The sequence below is a fragment of the Anas acuta genome, chromosome Z (assembly GCF_963932015.1).
Source record: "Anas acuta chromosome Z, bAnaAcu1.1, whole genome shotgun sequence".
NCBI classification, from domain to species: domain Eukaryota; kingdom Metazoa; phylum Chordata; class Aves; order Anseriformes; family Anatidae; genus Anas; species Anas acuta.
This window is the reverse complement of record NC_089017.1, coordinates 22,946,634-22,968,362: the sequence shown is the minus strand read 5'-3', so window position 1 is coordinate 22,968,362 and position 21,729 is coordinate 22,946,634. Positions and strand designations below refer to the sequence as shown.

Genomic DNA, 21,729 nt, shown 5'->3' with positions numbered 1-21,729 from the left:
TAACTCATATATTTAGATTTTCCAGATATTCTTCCCAAATTTTAAGGTCAGAAATTCTGTTTTGGTTATTTACCAAAAGAATGAAAATTGAGATTACTTACCTACTTACCAGACTCCAATCCTGTGGAAGAATTGGTGCAAAAATTTCAAGCAATACGTAGTTGTGATAACATTTTGATAGTTTACAGTGATGTTTTGGGGTGTTTAGTCAGGAAAATCACACACAAGAGGATAGTTTCCTAAATAATGTGAAAGTATCTCTGCCTTAACACACTGTTAATAAATTTAGCAAAATTTCTTTAAAAAAAGAGAAGGAGAGGAGAGGAGAGGAGAGGAGAGGAGAGGAGAGGAGAGGAGAGGAGAGGAGAGGACTTCTCATCCTATGTGGTGGTTTTTTATTTCTGCCAAAAAAAAAAAAAAAAAACCAACAAAACTCTACTTCCATATATATATATATAGTACGTTAAAGTAATAAATATATACATATATATATATATACATCTATACAGAAGTATATATATAAAGATAATATGTAGGTTTATGTTCTTCTGTCAGGAAAAATTACAAAGAAAGAATGTACCAGTGGAAATACAGGCATGCTGTGTTTGTCCAATGCTCACATCTTTAAAATATCACATCTTCCATGATACCCAAGAGCCTGGGAAAGCTGTGAACAGCATACACACTATTATCAAGCCAGAGATATCATGTCTCTTTCTGTAGAATTAAGGGTTAAAAATTGTCACATGCACACTAAAAAGGAAAGCTTATAAAACACCAAGACCTCACCAAACTCAGGGCTACAGCCACAGGTAAAATGGTGACTGAACGTGTGGTGTGAGTCATAGGGTTTGTAGAGCGACAATTTCCACTTTGATCTTTACCAACTCTGCTACATCATGGCGTCCTGGGGGCAGCACTTGCATGTCTTCTGAGTAGGAAACTCTTTTACAGCTCTGCTTAACAAAGATCCATGGCATGGGAGAGAAGCTTCCTCTTCTTCATGTGGTGAAACCAGAGATGGTGTGCCAACTGACAGGTTTGTCTCAAGGATTCATCATTACATACACAAGATATGGCTGACCTCTAATCAGGTATTGATAGGTAATCAACAAGTAAGAAAAGAAAGCAGTACTATCACATATAATTAGCTGATAATTGTTTCATGACACTCCAAAACAACACAGAGATAAAATGTTCTAGGGGAGAAAAAGTGAAAGCATTATTTTTCCTTTCAAAGCCTATAGTCAACTTAAAAAAAATTTTTTTCCACTCCTACAACATAGTTTTATTCACACAGAAAACAGCTTTCTTAAGGTTAAGCTTCCTTGCTTCTTAAATTGAGATTTAAAGGTATAATATGTTTTTGAGCAAGGAATTAAAGCAAGACATACGCCTTGCACAAGTCCTTCAAAACAAGGCTCAGACATATGATGTATGACATAGTCTGTGTGAAACGTGTTGCACTCCTTCAGTAAAAGTGAGGATTACTCTGTTCACTTGTGTAATTTACCTTTTTCTAAATCTTTAATTTTATGCTGAGGAAGACAGGGAAGCACATTGTGTTCCCACAGATGCTTACTAGTCATTGGCAGCAGGAGCAAAGTCAGGTCTTCAGGCTTGTCTGTAAGACTTCATCAGTTTTATCAAAAGCAATTTAAAAGTGAACTTTAGAGGAACAGCTGAGAGCTCTTGTTCTAACAAAGCACAAAGAGCTTACAACCAGCTGTTTGTCTATGCTGGAAAGTTTAATATTAAAGCAAGAGTTCCTATTTGCTTTCAAATGAGGTTAAATATTACAATGTGATTAGCATGAACCTCCTGAAATCCTTCTCATTTGACGTCATTCAAGCAGATTGGCTAAGCTCTACAATTGAATGTCAGAAAGAAACAGGTCATTAGAAATTAATTGTTATAACTGTGACTTTTTAGAATTTTAAGTAACCTTAACTTGCCCTAGAAATAATGAAAATATTTTGAGTTTCAGAAAAACATCAAATGGTCCTAGGTACAAAACCTTCAAAACATTTGTAGTAATCATTTTCAAGAGTGAACCTGGTCTCAGAAATGACAACTATCTATGATTGTTTTCATAACTACAGTCCATGTTTTGATATGTACTTTTGTTTGAAATCGTTCTGTATTGGATATCTCTGTATTGAATCAATTGGATTCTTAGGAGTTTGAGGAAGGAATGACTGTCTGTCATTTATGAAGGAGCAGATTTTCAACACTTGGTGCATCCTTGATTTGACAAAGCAAATGTAAGATGTGAAAAATCACAAGAAAATATAAAATTGTTGCAGATCCACAAGCTTGGAGATGAAGGAAGTTTGATTAGTTGAAGAGGTTATGGAGAATATTAGCCACAATGGAATGACTTGTGATGAGACACCTACAAAAGAAGAACAAGAAGTGGTATTGTTAATAGCTCTTTATCTCTATCTGTGGTCTATGAATAGTATACTGAAAAATTCCAAACCACATGAAGCTAGCTGAAGAGAAATATGCATACAGATTTCCTGGCCGTGGGGGAACCTCAACCTTTTGATCCAAGCCATTTCAATGGAAGAAGGTACAGGTGAAAGCAAGACTGCTACCTCAGAGAGTTATCAGGAAGGACTGAGAGCAGGTTAGTGGATAATTCATAGGATAATCCGTGAATTCACATATAATCCCCAATGGATAATCTGTGTACTGACATTTGCAATTAGTGAAATCAATGCTATCAAAAGTCAGAGCAAGAGTTTGCTCTATGTTCTTTTCAGAAAGCATGAAAAGAAGGGGAGTTTAAGGAAAAATATAAAATAAAATAAAATAAAATAAAATAAAATAAAATAAAATAAAATAAAATAAAATAAAATAAAATAAAATAAAATAAAATAAAATAAAATAATAAAATAAAATAAAATAAACAGTGATGGCTCCTGTATGAGAAAATGGAATACAAGTTCTGGTATACTCTTGAATTTTCAAGGAGAAATGTCTTTGCTGACTGCAGGATCTGAAATGCGCCAGCAGATGCACATAATGGATGCACATGTTGGATGATGATCCAACTGCAAAAGCCACCTAACCCCATACCTGCAGGAAGGATTGCCCTTCTCCTTGCAGGCTGATACAGAATGTTATACTGGCATCACTTATCATAATTTGATGCTCTCACATATGTAGGATTCAGTAACATCTCCAGTGCCACTGAATGCACATGCAAACTCTACCTCCTTTGTAGACCACAGATGCTAACGTAGAGAAGATTAATGAGCACTTTGCACCATGTATAATGTATGATGCAAAGGGGTCAGTTAAGATGGTCACCATTGTCTGCAGGAAAGAGGTGGGGCTGTTTTGCAGGCATTGGCTGAACTCTTCCATCACTTGTGGGAGAGAAGCTGGATAACAAGTGAATACTGTCTCTGGAAAAGGAGATGGTACAGACTGATCTACGCATATCTAAGATACAACCTGTTATGCAACAACATAGAGGTGCAGGTATGTCATAGGGTTGAAATGGATCACTAACTCCAGTTGCTATTTCTTTGGCCTTGATGACTTTCTAGACAGGTAGAAACTGTGCTTGTGGTCCAGCAGCTCTCTGCTTTCCTCTTCCACAATTGTTCTTTTGGAGATAAAATTCCTCTAGATTTTAAACAGTATAGCTGATGAGCCTACTACTAGAAACCCTGGGTTGGATCAGAGCTCTTTGTGATAGTGAAAGTAGAACCAGTAGCAGTGAGACTATAACGTGTTACACAATTTATTTATTCATTTATTTATTTATCTGGGGGAAGGTGGGAAGAGGGGAGAATTTTTTCAAGGTGTTGATCTTGTGGATGATACAATGATGCTCAAGAAGAAGGTTAGAGAGCCACTACTTTTGATTGAAAACACAATCACAGAAAGAAGTAGCAACAGAAAATGGGGAAGAAAGAGTGAGTTAAGGAAAAGGAACTTTTATGGGAAAATAAATCTCTACCAAAAGCAATGCCTAGATGAGACAACGACTCCACCTTGACCTTATGATTTAAAAGGAACTAAAGAGTAAATACAGACAGTATCAAAAAGTGTTTTTAGTGGGGAGCAGAAGAGGCAAGGAATGTGTTGTACTGAATGTGTTGTCTCAAGTTCTCTGAATGTGTTGTCTCAAGGAAGTAACAGCTCTATACAGGACAAGATAAACACTTCAAAGAGAATATTTATGGCTTCACCAGAGGGGAGGGAATAAACCTGGGGTACTGGTGAAGATAGTCATAGAACGGTGGTACAGCCACAATACAAACAAGATAGGACTGTAGGAGGCATCAGGAAAGATCTCTCCTGCAGGGGCAGAAAAGCATTAACATGTGTACTCAAAGGCAATAATGGCCTCAACTATAATACCATTCATATCTTACATTATCCCAGTCAAGTATCCTTTGAGCCTGGAGTAGGTGCACAGATGCATTTCTAAACAAATAGGAGAGTCAAGAGCCCATTGCACAGGAAACAAATGGAAGTGCTGAACATATTGTACTTGCCAAAATGAAGGCTGAGAGGCAACATCATTACTGTCTATTAATCATCATCAAGTGAGCACTAAGGGGGAATAAAGGACAAATAAAGCTATAAGTGATGGAAACACAAGAAAAAAATACACAAAAATAGACAGGAAGAAATTAGTCTGGAAATGGGTAGGCTTAGATGAGGGAAATCCTATATTAATTTCACAATCAGAAGCGGGAAAAAAAAGTAACAGTCATTAAAGTATCTTAAAAGGGAGGGATTAAATGTCAGTGAATGCTCATCCGCAGTGACTAGTTTCCATGTCCAGTATTCCCAAGACACTTTGTGTAAATAATTAGGAAGTTCACTCATTGGTATTAATAGATGAACCCAAACTACAGTTTACTGTCTTGTAAACTCATATAATGTACTCTAAATAAAAAAACAGTGTTGCCTTTGAGAAAAATAACGTCCATTTTCCTCTTTCCTTCTCAGCAAGTTTCCTCCAAAGCAGGAAGATGAGAAGCTTTATTAGAAGAATTTTACCTGAAAAGTTTAAGGTGAACCTGGTTTCCAACTCATTGTGTCAGAACTTTCATTCTCTTTTGCTGAGAAAAATACAGGCCTGTAGCTGTATACTTGCATAACTCTTCCCATGAGCTTCCCAGATAATGCTTCCTTTTCCCAGCTAACTTGGGAGCTCTGTCCCCAGTTCCCTCTCCCCAGATGACAATTCCAGCTAGCACCCTTCTCCAAAACTGATCACAGTTTTTATCCATCTGACCTGTCCTAGGTCTTTTAAGTAGGTTGTCCTTGACACCTGACATGTTACCTTTACTATCACATACCAATCCATTCATTCACATTCTTCAAAAGCTGCCTCGACATGGTCCTGGGCAACCTGCTCTGTGTGTCTGTGCTTGGCCTGGGGTTTGGACCAGATGGCCTCCAGAGGTTCCTCATTCCAAGCCCTAACTATTCTGTGGTTCTGCAACTCAGCACCTCGAACTTGCAGGTTTGGGTATCCTTCAGAGTTGTCAATGATACAACCTTGGATGAGAAGCAGAATTGAAATCCTGCATGTTTACTCCTTGGCTCCTCTTAAATATTGTGCAGAAGGAACTTGGCTTCCAGGATAACAGTATGTCTCTTCAGCCAACATAAACTTCATAATCCTCCTTCAGGGAATTATATTTGTATCTCCTGGGTCACAATCACTACCTGTGTACTTCTCAGATCCTCTATCTCTCCCTCCCATTTGCTGCAGCAATCATGTTCAAATGGCCACTATTTTTTTCTCCTTTTTCCCCTTATGTAGTCCAGCTGCTCAGCTCCTGGATTCAAATGAAGAAACAGCTAGATCTGTGCAGATGAGGCAGAAAAAAGGGCTGAACTTTACTTTTTGGCTGCTGGATATGTGTTGAATATAAACCCACAGGAGAAACAGTGCATAATGATGTGCAAGGGTTTTTTTTTTTTTTTTTTTTTTTAATTATTTCTCAGACATAGTTGCTACTCTCTACCTCTCATTCTTGCTTGCTACTCTTTTTTTTTTTCCCCACTTTTGTTTTCTTTTTTTTTCTTTTTTTTTTTTTTTTCAGATCTCTGAAGTTTTCCTCCCTATTACCCAATTCTCTTTGCAAAATCAGCTTCTTCCTTTATCACTGATGCATTGCTCTTTGAAAATAACAAAATTTCAAGTCTGTCAAAAATAGTGTTCAGTTTGGTTCCTTCCTTTATAACACATGTCAAAGATGTTGAATAAGTTTAGCTATGCATGACTCAAATAGTAGTAGTTCGGGTTTATGTCGTATCAGAAAAATCTAGGGGAAGGGTGATTGTTTGATAGCTGCCTATATTATTCCAACTTTCCAACTTTGTGATGCTTGCTGAGTGCCACCCTCTATTGAAGGTCTTTTCTCTTTTTCTTTTTTTTTTTTTTTAAGACCACTATTAACAGGTGTTTTTGTCAACAATTATTTTATACACAATATGCGTACATTTACATAAGCATTGCAATGGTTCTGGTTTGTGTACAGTCAGAGTACTGTATGATGCTTCTCCCCACAGAGTGAGGTACTATGAGATTCACAAGGCCTGTGAGGTTGAGGATCATGTGTCCTTCCCACACAAATGGAGGAAAAAAAAAAAAAAAAAGAATATTAGAATCAAAGTGTGCCAGAAAGACTCCTCCTGTCTCCCTCCTTTCTAAAGAAAAAACATATAATTTGTGAAACAGTGAGAAGAGTAATAATACAGCACTATCTGTAACAAACTGGCTGCATTCCAGTTTCTGCAAAGTACATGAATAAAACAATGAGCAGTGAAGAAGAGAGAAAAAGAAAAATGCTCAAACCCTTCGGAAGACTTTACTGGTTATTGCAGTCAAAAATGTATCACAGCCTCAGCACTAAGTCTGCACCTAATACCCTAGATTTCATACTCACAAACAAATGATAAACTTTGGAGATTTTTGAAATTACATTTCTGTTTTTATTTATTTATTTATTTATTATTTTATTTTCTGGGAATGTGAAGGATGTGAAGAAGTTAGAGAATTGCATGCTAATCAGATTTCAGTACAATGGCCACAGTACAAATATCCCGGCTCTAGTAAAGAAATAGCTGAAAATGAAAACTTTCCATTCAGAGCTATTTCAGGCTTCTGAGTGAAAGTGATACAATACTGATCAATTTAATGAGTTATTCACATTGCAAGTAGTACAAAAAATCCTCTTCTATGAGGCAAAAAGGATGAAAAAACGTGTTTGAACACAGAGATTTTTTATGATGTAAATGTGTATACATATGTGGGGGTTGATGATACATAAGCATTTGTGAAATGTCTTACAGGATACAAAAACTAAAAATCTGCACTTCTGCCAGCACTTGGGAAGTTGTTTTTGTTTTTGTTTTTTGGCAGAGCACTCTTATTGCAGCATATGTCTGTGTCTGCAGAAGCAACCTGAGTGGTTGCAGCTTTCCCATCCCTCTGGCAGCACACTGCTGCCCTCCCACCCCACTATTCTCCAGCATGCCAGCACACCTATTCATGCATAGAGGACATTAACTAGCTAAGCTGAGCCAGCTGAAAAACAGCTAGAAAGGCAGAGCAAAGCATCTCTGCTGCCACATGTGATGGTCTGGTTTCACAAACAGCTTTTCAGCAGCAGCTCAGGTGTAAGTAGGCTCCCACCGCCACTGATCCATGCTACCCACAGCCACAATAGCACCAGCACTAGTGCAGCTCCTCACAGAGGCACGCACCACAGTGATGGGTCCAAGCGGTTTGTAGATTTTTAGTGATCTCTTCAGAGGAATGAGCTGAACTCAAGAAAGTTGTAGCACATACCAAACTGCTGTTTTTTTTTTTTTTTTTTTTTTTTTTTTTTTTTTTTTTTTAACGTCTCATGCTCCCTTGTAAAATAAAACTGGAAAATGTGGTTGTGGAGATCATTGTCATCATGAACCCCACAAAAATGCATATCAATGTGTTAGAAATACAAACTGGAAGTAGCCCAAACAAACCAGAAAACATCTATTTAATCCAATATAGTCTATATTCACAAAGCTGTAGAATTTAAACAGAAAGGACGTTACAATCACCTCAAGCATAAGCATGTACAGAAGGAAATACCTAGGGAACAGCCTTATGGGCAGCACTCCCATGACCTTTCCTGGGAGTCATACACTTGGGTGCCCTTCTGAAATGTCTCTACACCAATGCATGTAGCATAGGGAATGAACAGGAGGAATTAATTAGGAATCTGTATAAGTTACATGGCTCTGACTTTACTGGGTTAACAGAGGTGTCAGGGAGTAGCTCACATGGTCAGAGCACTGCAATAGATAGATAGACACCCATTCAGAAGGGCAGGCTGGGAAGATGAGGAGAAGGATCTGCCCTTTATGTGTGTTAGGAGCAAGGATGCATAGAGCTTTGGGAGTGGTGAGGAGCTAGTTGAGAGCTTCTAAGTCAAAATGAGCAGACAGACATATATCAATGATGTTGTGGGTATCTGCTATAGACCTTCCAATCAGGAAGACCGAGTAGATGAGGTCACTGACATAGGTTGCCCAAGCATATTGTGAAGTCTCCATACGTGGAGATGTTAAAAACCCAGCTGGACACAGTCTTGTACAAACTGCTCTAGCTGATGCTGCTCTGAGCAGGGGACATGGGGGACATGATCCAAGGAGGCACCTTCTAGCTTCAGTTATTCTCTGGTGCAGTTTTACTGAGTAACATCCCTGCTTATGGCGGGGGTTAGGAGCTAGATGATTTTAAGGTCCCTTCCAACCCAAACCACTCTATGATTCTAAGATTCTAATAGAAAAAGATGAAGCTATACTATGTCTCTCAAACATATATTCTACTCTAATTTTAGAAAACTGAAGTGATGATTGATTTACTTTTCTTTAAGAAACATGATAATTATTTGTTCTACTGATAAGAATATACAACTTATTTCCCAGTCGTACTTCAATATTTCCATCTTCAGTCTTTTGACTTGGTGTCTTTTCTCTGCAATTAAAGAAATACAGAATCATGACCCATCTACATTTTTGTTCTTACCTCTGTCCCCATAATTTTCAAAACAGGAAGTTCCTAATACTGTGTTTTGGTAGAATTATTTTTAAAACTGAAAAGTGAACTGAAATCAAATCACTGTACTGCCTGAGTAAAATGGGCAGCCATGAAACACTAGTTTAGGAGATGGTGCTCACATGATCATAACAATCCACTTGCTGAAATAACAGAGCTTTGAAGGCTGTGCTACAGATTTGAGATGATTATCAGTTGGTGATGAACTTCTGAAATCTGCCTAATGGGGACTGGGTTTGGATCCTCCAAGTCACTTCACAATGGAAGCTCATTCATGTGGTTTTTTACTTAGAAGGAAAATAGTGTAAGGTCTAACTGAAGGAAGAGATGTCCATAGATATTTCTTATCTTGAACACATACCATGATTCAAAGTGCCGTACCAGTTAGCACAGTGACAAGTCTTTAGTTGCCTCTCTTTCTAAAGCTGCTCCTTGGATCAAAGTATTCAAGCACAGGTGTGGGTGCAGATCCCAGAAGCCACAGACATGAGCAGATGAGATGAATTGGTGAGAAGGGAAGAACACAGAGGACTGCCTTTTCACCATAAATACAATATTGCATTCTGCCAGTGGCACCCTGTTTTTAAAATGTTGATGATTATCATGACTCACTTCTGTAAGTCTGCTACTAGCTATGAGTAAAACAAACCTTGCTACCAGTGCATTACCTGGGGTTTGGCCGCACTTCTCATGAGTAATAAGACTGCAGAGCAAGCAAGATAAGCCTGCCAAGCATCCAGAGCAGGAACTGACCTGCAGTCTGCACCCAAATGCCCTCTTCCATCTAATTCAGACTACACTGCAGGCAACTCAGATATCCCAGCTCATGCTGGAAGGTGCCAGCCAAAGACTGCAAGCCAGTTGGAGTTTGCTTTATTAAATGCTGTGATAGTCTTCTAAAAATATAGCTTTTGCTATGCATTGGGATTGTTTGCTACGTATTTAGTGAGCTAGGTGCAAGTGTTACTACTTTTAGAAAGTAGGTACCTTTTTCCTTATCTGCTTTGCTGTTTCCAGACCCATATCACTGCCTTTTGTCTCTTACCCTCCTCCCCCTTCCTTCTGGTCATACATTTCTGCCTTTATTCTCTTCCCCCTCTTTTTTCTATGAGTTTCATCTCCCTCTTTAGACAACCATGACATTTCATAGAGATCACTGTATTTCTGCCTCCTTCTGTCCACCGGTTCAAAGGGCCTGGAGGGAGGCTCCACACGCAACCTGCCTGAATCTCACAGTAAAACAGCCAGATACACGTAAAGAATAAATCTGTGAGCACAGACCAGAACCAGGGACTATCCAGCTTTTCATGACACTGACAAGTGTGTTGCTTCCTTGTGTCTCAACTCTGTGGTGCCAAAGGGAGATGGTTGTCTCTCTGACATCCTTCAATCTGGCTGTGTATCATGAGGAATAGAGATGGGGTCACTGCAGTACATAGATAGCATGGGTCCCCCTGTCCATGTATCATGAGGAATAGAGATGGGGTCACTGCAGTACATAGATAGCATGGGTCCCCCTGTCCAGTAAGTCTTCTTCTTCACACCTTGATTTTAATTTCGATATACCCTATTCAATTTTTATCCCTGAAAAAAACAGAACCACAGAATCACAGATTGGCTAAGGCTGGAAGGGACCATCTGTTACAACCCCCGGCCAAGCCAGGACACCCAGAGCAGGTAGACCAAGACCATGCCCACATGGCTTTTGAAGTTCTTCAAGGAGAAGAATAGCCTCTCTGGGCAACCTATTCTAGTGCTCTATCACCCTATCACCCACACAGTACTATGTACAGCACAAACATACTTGTTCAAATAACATTTGTTGCTGTTTAAGTCTTTTTCCTTGGGTGGCGGCTGGGATAGGGATGGAATAGAAGAGAAAATTTTATTTTTTGGCTCTTTTCTTGTAATGCAAGTTTAATTTTTTTTTTTTTTTTTTCCCTCACAACTGTGCAATGACAAATCCAATCTTTGGACTGTGTAACTTCTTACATCACTGTGAGATCTATTTCCTTTCATGTAACTCAAAACATCTTGAGCTGCTCATGACAACTTTAGTGTTAAGGCTCTGTTGTGTTATGTGTGCATATTTATCTGAAGAGAGTTAGTCATCTTGCAGTGATAAAGGCAAACCACCATATCTGCTGCAGCCTATTTACTTATCTGTATGCAGGATATGGCCTTCTAAACCAAGCTTCCTCCTCAACCTCCTCACATTTCTTATTTTAATTACGATTTTTTTTAACATGGTGGAAATTAATCTAAATGTTTCAGGTTGAGGCAAAGGGAAAAAAAAAGGGCTGTTTTAGTGTGCCTAGAGCCATTGCTTTGGAAAAACATAATCATGAGAGCGTTTTGTCTTCTGCAGTGAGCAAAATAAATTGAGAATTAAATAGTTTAATGTCGTTTATAGAAGTGTATGCCCATTTCAAGAGTTTCAGCTCACTTTCCTAATCATCAGCTTTTCAATAGCAACTTGAAAGCAACATTCTTGACAATAATGCGTTACCTTGCACTTTTTCAATCACTTTTCCCACTAACCTGAAATTGTGTTTTCTCAATCCATATTTCCATACAGTGCTAGCCTCTTTTCACTCCATGCAGTTTCCAATGTAACAACTCTGGCCTCATGTGAATACTATGACGCACTGTATAAACATGAGGTAAAAAAAAGTTCTTGAACCAGAGAAAGGTCTGTATAAATAGAGGATGAAAGACATTAGCTATGTGCAACACATAATGGAGGCTAACACCTTCACAACCGAAGTTATAAGCAATAGTCCTAATATGCAGTCTAGCTAAACTGTAATTCTCTTCTGCTCTCTATGAGGAAGATTTTAATCTTGATAATCAATGAATCCTTGATACTGGATTATTGGTAGATGCAATGCAGCTTTTGCACACACATATTGATACATTTGTGCTCATTAGCTGAAAGGGGGAATGCATGTTTGAGTTACAGGACATAGATAGGTAGGAAGGAAGATGAAGTCAGGCAAAGGTTGGCCTTAGCTTTGGTTTTGAAACTAAGAAAGAAAAAGCTTGAAAAACAGAAGAATTAAGAGAAATTCCGTATGCTGTTTATGTAATATGCAAAAGAATAAAGCCAGGTTACAAAAGGACTCTATTTTGCTTTCCCATCAGTTCACAATAATTAGACAGATGATGTTTGGGATACGTAAGTTGTGTATAGTTGTCTGAGAGATGTCTTTATTTGTATGTAATTGATAAATTACTGTTATAAAATGTGTCTCTGAACAAGCTTTTGGGTTCAAAGAAAAATTATTTTTTTATTTTTTTTCTCCCCTCTGGTTGACTTCATGTATATTTTATCTAGCAAGGATCCTGTCTGTGGATCTCTGTTGGCAAAATTCCTTCATACGAAATGAGGCAGATGTTAGCAGTACATTACAAGTGTGTGAGTCTTTGTATCAGGGTTGCTTAGGATGTGTGTGAGGATGCTGATTTTAAAATCTCTGAAGCACAAGGAGAGACTCTTGTCAGCTCAGCAGGCATTGGGTCAAGCCGTTTATAATGACCTTCTTATAAATGTCCCTAGAGTGTACCTTCAAGGTCTGTGTAGAATATAGTCTCCACTTGCACCCTTACAGCAGAGATGTCGTAAAGATCATGTGCTGGATGTGTGTGTATGCCTACAGAGCTTTGGGACTGGCGCTGGCTGATCCTACAGCTGAACGTCACCAGCTTATATCCTACCCACTTCTCACAGACTGAGTCTGACACATGAGGGAGATGTTATTAGCAGGTAGTTTTCACTTGGGATTTTGGAGAAACTTGTGAGTTGGGTGGTGTCAGTTATTCCTGCTGGCTGGGCATGGTCCCAACAGTGAACTACTGAGTCAGAAAACACTATTTTCCAAAAAGGAACACAAAATGGAGAAGAACCAGCCCATGTGCCAATGAATCACAAACTGTACCCCAAGGTACAGTTGTGACCTTGGGGTACCTCTGTCTGACACCCAAGGTAGGTGTCAGACAGAGTGGGCGGGTGGTCACGGTGGGGCTCCCCTTGCCCACCAACTGCTGGGTGTGGAGAGGGTGGGCATCAGCAAGCTCGGCACACCATCTGCCAGTCGTGTCAGCAGCCAAAGCATCTGGGAGAGCTGCCAGAGTTTGTTGGTGGTGGATTTGTAAATAGCAGCACTGTTAGCAGTGGTTGTGCTAGGAACCCTTTCAAGTCCAAATATCATGACACATATATGGGGGGTGGATGCTGGGTGAGAGAATGTGTGCAGCTCATTCAGGTACATGCATGTGTAATTTTCCAAAACATGGATGCAAAATAAATCACACCCTATTGCTGCAAAGTAATGTAGTTTGCTTATATGTCTCCTGGCATGCATGTTTGTTTGCACGCACAGAGGTAACTTTTCCCTGCTAAGGGCTTGGCATATGTTCACAGATTGCAAGAGCCAGCAGTAGCTGACAGATTCTCTACTATTTGTTTATCCTAAACACAGGCAATCCATGAATCTTAACTCAGTCCTCGCTTCATCAGAAACCTTGTCTGATTAAGTGCAGAGTCCCGAAGCCGTTTAGAAAACCTATCAAAGTAAAACATGAAAATTCAACACCTCACTCTTTCCATGAGTGAAGCTGCATAGTACTTACCAGTTCCTGCATGACTTAGGCTTGTTTTCTCTTTAAGATTCATTATGCAGGAAATTAGCTAGAGGTAAAACAAATCTAGTTATAACTCCTTAAATGCTTATTATTTAGCCGGAACTGAGTTTCCCAAATATCAGCAAGCGCTAGCAACTACAAGGGCCATTTGCCATGCAGGCAAGAGTGACTGTAATTTCCAGGGTGGAGAACTCATACCTTACCTTCTATTCACAACCCATAAGCAGTAGGCTTTGTGCTTCTGCAATATCTGTACTTTTGTGGGGGGTTTTCTCATACTTACCTAATGGTGCCTGAACCAATCACACCAGAAAAGGAGCTGTAAAATTTCCAGCAATAACACCTTTGAAATTAAACCAGCTTCCTGAAGTCCCACAAATCCAGGGCTGGCTCAAGAACAACCTTAAGCAGATGGGAGCTACCACTGCCTATGCCATGGTTTAGGTCACACACCGCGTACCCACTCAAGGTCCTCTGAAAGTTTGCCTGGGACACAGAATGGAAGTAAGATGGCTTTGGTGATGAGTCTTCCCCCCTTCACATGTATGCTACAGGGATTGTGTTTCGTTGTCTTTAATGCAAATCTGAGCACCAAATACCTCTTCCCGTGTGATAGGACCAGTCTGCAAGGTTGATGGAGTATGGCTAGATTCGACAACTTTTTCCCTCAAAAATAATAAAAAAAATAATTAAAAAAAATCACCCCAAACCAAATCAACTCAGTGGAACAGCACAGAATAATTGTGGCTTATGCCAGTTTCAGAAATGGAAGAAACCTTTATTACTGGGTAAACTAAACTGATTAGTATAGATTTCAATGGAGTTAGTTGTTCTAACCAGCAAAATAGTTGTAACCAGTAAATTGCAAAACATGGCACTGCTTCACTACCAGTAAATAGCACAGACTAGTGCAGACTGTAATGTTGGTTGAGTCTCTGGTGGCTCTTCCAGAGGCTCCCTAAGTAGTTCTGAGTAGTTGGATGTAAAGTTTTCAAAACATACTGCAGTTGGCATGGTGTAGGTCATCCCTTGCTTACATTTGATGGAAAATGGAGCCATTTCACAAACGTTACTTTTCTTTGGAAACTTTTACCATATTTCATCATGGGTCACACCCTCTCCTGCTGTACCTAAATCCACATGAGCAGGGTCTGCCCCCGGAGCCCACACACCTACCTCACCAGCAGCTGCCCCTGGGCATGCCCCAGAGGTTTCCTCCACGTAGTTCTGGGGTGAATCATGCCAGGCCATGGCACATTGCTACAGAGAGCTCACTTTGGTACTGGCAGCAGACAGCAGTACCTCCTGCCCATTCCTCAGGTTGTTGTAGTTACTAGCTACAAGCTTGGTGGGGTTGATGTGGAAAAGCACAAGTGAGGCAGGAGTTACCCAGCACGGATAGGTAAGGTGAACTTGGAGGAGGCTGGTTCCCTGCAAGGCCCAGTGGAGGGAACAGAAAACACACTGTGTTAACGCCTGAAAGGAGCTGTGGGATGGGAAAACTGGAGGTGTCTGGCCTGAGGAATAAAGAGAAATCAGGCAGGATTTTGTGGCACCAGAGCTGGTGTGGTAAGGAACTGCTCTGCTGGTGTGTGCAGCCATGCACATTTCAGGAATGGCCTTCCCTGAGTTGTCAGGGAGCTGTGCCTTTTGAAATCCTTCTTATCTTGCATGTTTTCTCAGCGATGGGCCTATGACCTTGGAATTATCTGTGTTAATCTGTAACTCCACTCATTTCTCTTATTTTTTTCTGCAGATGTCTCAGAAGTATTGGTCTTTCACTGACACCTGTGGATATAAGACAGAATTACACACAGGCTCTCATACTCCAGAAGCCGTGAATTTTATCTCTGCAGCCTGCTGGGTGAGAGTATCCTGCCTCCCAAGGACCTTGGCCTGAGGAGGGCTTGGTTCTACAACAGGTTCATGATACAGCAGCGATGAAGGCTAAGTTGCACGTTACCTTCAAGATTAACATTTGTCAGTACATTGCTCTTTCCCTGGGGCAATTCTCCATGCAAAGTGACTCAATTTTTTTGCTTTTTCTGGGCACATACTTAGTGATGCATTTTGCAAGAGCAAAAACAGGGTAAAGTGGTGTGCCTGGCAGGCAGAGCAAGAAGACTTGAGGCACTGCTGCCACTAACAAGCTGCCCTGAGAGTACACACCAGTGGCTTCATTGGGACAGGGGGGCTGTGGCAGGGGACATTAGCTGGTTTTCTGAGTAAGTTACTGGCTTGCAGAAGTGAAGTTACTGCTTGTATGAAAACTTAGTTTCAGAGCAAGGGCATGGTGACCTCAAACTAGGATGATTTCAGTACCATATACACTTATTTTTATAAATATTGCCATGCAATAGCTGTGTGCATGCAGGAGCTGATAGAAGTTCAGCTAGCACAACATTATAAAATATTTAAAAAGAAAGGAGAAGAACCAGCTGTCACCATCTTATGTCTCTGACAAGCGAGAGCCACTCTACAGGCACTGACTTGCTGGATTTAAAGGAACACGTGAGCAGGTGCATTAATCACCAGTGCGAGGTATCAGCACTTATGGCGTGCAGTGTTTTGCTGTACTTGTATATAATATATGCTCAGATGGAAACATTTCTAGTTTCCTTACTTCTGTCCTCTGCAGGTATCTTGATTTTCTTGATGCAGCAGCTCTTGTAATATCAGCTTTGCCTCTCATAGAAAGCTCTGCACTAAGATTAGCTCTGTTTGAAGCTGAACCTTGAAAATGGTGACAGTCATTTGGGTCTCATTTGGGGCCAGAGTGAACCCATGGATGAACCACAGGACTGCCTTCCCTCACCTCAGGGATGCCCAATCCTTGTCCTTCTTGTGCAGCTTCTAGTGAACCTTGCATGCTTCACTAAATGCTTGATTTGTAAACTCTTGATTGCAAAGTTTCTTAGTGCAATGGGTGTTTGAACAAGCTCATTCCTACCTCTGTGTCATGTGGTTGGGCTTCTGTTTGCTGGCTGGGCAAACTAACTTTTCTAAACCATTTTATTAAGTGCTGAAGTGACCTCTGTGTGTGTAAGTAGTGCGTTATCTCCAGCATCACTGGGAATAAGAGAAGAAATATGCAGATCTTTTACCATGAAGGGGGATTTTCTTGGGACTAATGAATATGAAATGGAGAGCCTTACCACCAAAGATCTATGCAGCCTCATGGCCTTTGGCAGGTGAGGGTCTGTGAGCTCAGGCAACTGTCATTCTCTGGCAGGGAAGGCTTGGGACAAGGAAAAACTCTTTGTGGTAGGACTTGCTTTTTGTTTGCCATTGCCTGCTTTTAAACAGCAGGAGTGGGGCCCAGGGTGGAAGATTCTGATCACACACTTCATTTGATTCATGTTTTAATCTCATTTAAGACCCTGAAATAGATGCAGACATCTCTCATGGGATCTTTTTTTATTATTTATTATTATTATTATTATTATTTACTTGTCAGTTTTGGCATCCTGTATGCTGCTCAATGACGTCCTCTTTTCGTCTGCTCTGACATCATTTCCACGGAAATCCAATTTTTATTCCATAATCAAATGAACTAGTAGTTTGAAAAATGCTGCCTACAAATGTTTGCTTAAGCTCAGGTTTTCCTGGCTGAATATCAGGAAAGCAAATAGACAGGAACCTGCTTAAACAATATGCTGTTTAGAATATCCCTGGGTGCAGTTTTTTTGCTGTCCTTGTTGCACTCCCACCCATAGCAATGGTCACCAAAGAGCTGAAGCAAAACTCACAGCTGGGTGCTCGTGCCTTGGCATAAGCGTGCAGTATGCTTTCTGCTTCATCCCATTGATGTTTTTGTGCTAGGGCTCATACCCATGTCTATCGGGGAGTGCCTTGCTCTTGTGCCAGAGCTTGCCTCTGGGCACCACTTTTGTATCACATATGTTTTGCATCACCGTAAGCTCTTAAGAAGTTTCCTGGGATTTGTTTCCATTCAGCTGACCCTCTGCAGTCCTCATCTGGCTTTTTGCACCTCTGCCATTGTGCACCGTGCTCCCCTCCAGACCGTGCACAGTGTTTGCAGCACAAGTGAAGCTGTGAGGACAATGCAAGCTTGTGTCTCAGCATCAAGCAGACAGTCTGGAAGAAAGAGAAAACAAAAATACCATCCTTGAAAAGGACAGAGGTTTGAGCATCCCTATGCCCCAGGAGCCAAGCTGTTTAAAACCTGTGAAGAGTGGAGTGTGGGGCAGAACATTATCACCATGGTTGGGCTGACACATTCATCCAGGACAGGCAAAAATGACTCATGAGGTTCTATGACCAAGGAAGAAACAGGACCCAAGAGAAGATTTGCAAAGTTGTTACTAAAGGTTAGTCCTCATCATGAGACCCTTCTTCCATTAGGGAAATGAGAGGGAGAGTTTCACCCTTTCATTGTTGTAATTCTGTTCTTAAAATGAACAGAGTTACATGTATTGCTAAATGTAACATTACAATGGCCTTGTTTGAATATTTCTTAAAGATAATATAGCTGTGGTGTTTTGTAAAAAATTGCCCATTTCCAAACAGCATTTTAGATGGTGCTTTGCCATCTCTCGATTACAGAAAAATATTTTTTCTTTGTTATTTTTTTTGCTTCTTTTTGTGTTTGTTTTTGTCTGTTTTCATAAACAAGTAGCATTTATCTTTCCCTTTGCCTTAATTCTCAGCAATAATTAAGAATGATCAATAGCATTTCTAATAGTAGATACAGTCTTAACAATATTACAATTAATGTCGGGTCTATTTCACTTACCTTGAACAACTTTTTTTTTTTTTCCCAATCCAATTTTTAACAGATCCTTCATGTCTTCAGTCCTTGCAAATGTCATGTGAGAGTGGTGTATTCAAGTGTTTTTCCCTTTCACATGTACTGCACACAAAGGAAGTTAATACCAAAAAACAGGCTTTCCCATCTAGGGCTTACCTGGCTTTTCCTTTCATGTACTTTCACCTGCACGTAATCTGCTGGTTCACACAGGTGTATTTTCCCTTCTGACAGCACTGGTTGCTGTAGCATGCTTGGTGTTGGGAGGGTTTTATCTTCTTCTGGAGTTCCACTGCATTGAGTTAACCTTTCATCCCCTTCCAACAAGCTGGTCTTTACCACGACATAAGTATTCAGAATCTTCAGATTTCTCCCAAATAGTACCTCAGCTGGCATTAATGCTATCTGGTTTGGCCTCTGTCTTCTGTGCATTGAAGTGACTGGTGAGACATCTGGCCACGTCAGACTGGTTTCTACACAAATTTTAGATATTGCATGGTTCAGGCCCTGTTTCATTCTTTCAGTTTTCTCTGATGATTATATGTGATAGGGTTACGCAGTTGTTGGGTGATACCTGATGTTTCATGTAAGTAACATCACTTCTAAAAACCTGAGCTGTGAAGCAGCTCCCCTTCTCTGAGTCAAATCTGGAGTTGACAGGGTTATGTCTGTAAGGTCTGCTCTTGCCTCTTCTAGGTTTTGGGTGACCTCTGTGCAGTCATGATGTGGTTCCCCTTCATCCAGGTTCAAGATGTTGCTTCTTCTCAAGGGGATGCTCTCTGCTGCCAGCAACAGCAATCTGTACTTCTGGAGTCTCTGAAAACTCAACAACTGTGACAATTTAGTGAACCTCATTTCAACATCATGTGGGGTGTTTACCTTCAATGGATGTCCTAATATGTCCCATATTTTTCTACCATAAACACTAATGAGGCTATTGTTTAAATATCTACCCCTGCCCCCTTAATAAATGGGTATAACTGGCTTATACAGTAAGCCATTGGGCAAATATGCCCTCCAAAGTATGAGCTTGGTAACACTGAGTGTTTTTATGTGTGTGCTATTTGTCAGACTCTGTGGCCATATATTCTTCTACACACGTGCTCTGAGAAATCCATTTGTGCCTCATCTGCTCATGTTTCCCATTCCTCTGTGTTTGACAAGAAAAAGCTGAGAAGGCTTTGGGTTTTCTGCTGTAATCCTGAGAGCCTCAGAAAGTGACCAGTACAATAAATGAATGTAATAAATCTTCTATTGTAGAAAATAAACAAAGGCCTACACCCAAAAGAATAGATTCTGCTTTGTAACACTATTGAAAAGTGCTGCAATACTTCAGAAAGTACCCAAAATGCTTTAAGTTTCCAAAGTTTTTCTTCATTGGTACTACCAAAACCACCCTTCTGTTATCATTTGCCATATAAGGTCTTTACAGAATGAAGTTCAGTATTTCTAACTGTGTGGTTTGTTTTGTCAGGCGCTGCATGAAGGAATGCTTGGGGAGGAACGTTTTCAAGCTCTACTGATTTTTTACTTTTTGGCAGCAGACTTTTCACTACAGTTTCATTCTGCTTTGTAGTACCTTCTTCCCCCCTCTCTTTTTCTCCCCCTTCCCTCCTCCCCCCCCCCCCCCCCCCCCATTAATCTGTTTCTAATAATGAAGAAAAATAAAAAAATAATTATATCCCAGTGTTGTATTAGTAACTCCCATTGAAGGGCAGCAGTAGCCTATCAAATGATTCTGCTATCACTGCTTAAAATACCAGCTCACAAATCAAGTGTTTAAAATAAATCCATGCAAATAGTGATAGATTATGATAGATTAAGCTGATGAAACTGAAACTTACTATCTTGTACTCTCATGGTCATTTATTGTAGATGTGGAAAGATTCTGTTTTTTGTTGTTCCAACACTTACTTATGGGAATTGCTTCACTTAAATCAAGGGACAGAATTTACCACCTCCAATTAGGCTGAAGAATTTTGGAGCAATACCCTCTGATGTCTTCTCAGTATGTAAACTTCTTTTTTGGCTTGTACAGTATTCTGAGGTAACGTAGATCTTCACTGAGATACCTCTGCTCAAATTGCAATCTTGAGATATACTTGCTCTCCAGCCATATGCTGTTTATTTAACAGAGCTGACATATCCAGCAGTGCTGGAGTCTTATTTGGACTCCTTTACTGATGAGATTTCAGGCAATAAAAACACCGTAAATTAATTTTGGGTCTTAAAGATTTTAGCCCAGAAGCCAGACAACTGAAGAAGTCGAGGGGAACTGTAAGTCCAGTTTAATCACATACATGTAGAAACATCACTGCTGGAAGGTACCTAAATAAGCATCTCAGAAAGGAAGGAAGGAAGGAAGGAAGGAAGGAAGGAAGGAAGGAAGGAAGGAAGGAAGGAAGGAAGGAAGGAAGGAAGGAAGGAAGGAAGGAAGGAAGGAAGGAAGGAAGGAAGGAAGGAAGGAAGGAAGGAAGGAAGGAAGGAAGGAAGGAAGGAAGGAAGGAAGGAAGGAAGGAAGGAAGGAAGGAAGGAAGGAAGGATTCACCAGCCATTTTGTAAGTTAGCTTATGTGTTACAGGTTTACTGAATTGTAAGACTTCATTTAAAAATATATCTTAATAATTGGCCTTTATAAACCAATTTAAAATGCCTCCTGGGTGTTACAGCTATCAAAATATAAAATATGTTTTTTCAAATAGTAATTGTGAACTGTATAATTGCTAGAAGCATATAAAGATAGCATTAGTGATACATGTCTGATACAAAATAAGACAAAACAGAGTTATAGGCATTTGCATTGCCCCCAAATTAAAAACAAAGCAAAACCAAAACCAAACTAACAATCAAACAAACAAAACACAGAAACAACCAAACCCCCAAAAAGAACACATTGTCCACTAGAACCCCCAAGTCTTTCTCTGCAGGGCTGCTCTCAGTGAGTTCTTCACTCAGCCTGTGCTCATGGCTAGGATTGTCCTGGCCCAGGTGCAGCACCTTGCACTTAGAATTGTTGAACCTCATTAGGTTCTCATGGGCCTGCTTATCTCACTTGTCCAGATCCCTTTGGGTGGCATCCCTTCCTTCTGTTGTATCAAATGCACCACTTAGCTTGGTGTCATCTGCAAACTTGCTGAGGGAGCACAAGGGAGTGGTAGAAAGAGGAAAAGACAGAAGTGGTTAGGAAGGAAGTGGGTATTTTAGAAACTTTAGCAATTTCAGCAATGAG

At 40.1% G+C, this 21,729-nt stretch overlaps 1 long non-coding RNA gene across 1 annotated transcript; it reads left to right on the top strand.

Moving 5' to 3' along the window:
* The first annotated feature begins 16,791 nt into the window (after positions 1 to 16,791).
* On the top strand, positions 16,792 to 20,186 carry LOC137848308 (uncharacterized). The gene is made up of 3 exons (XR_011091270.1): positions 16,792 to 16,923; positions 17,689 to 18,063; positions 19,197 to 20,186. It is a non-coding gene; the product is annotated as an uncharacterized lncRNA (long non-coding RNA).
* The last annotated feature ends 1,543 nt before the right edge of the window (positions 20,187 to 21,729 follow it).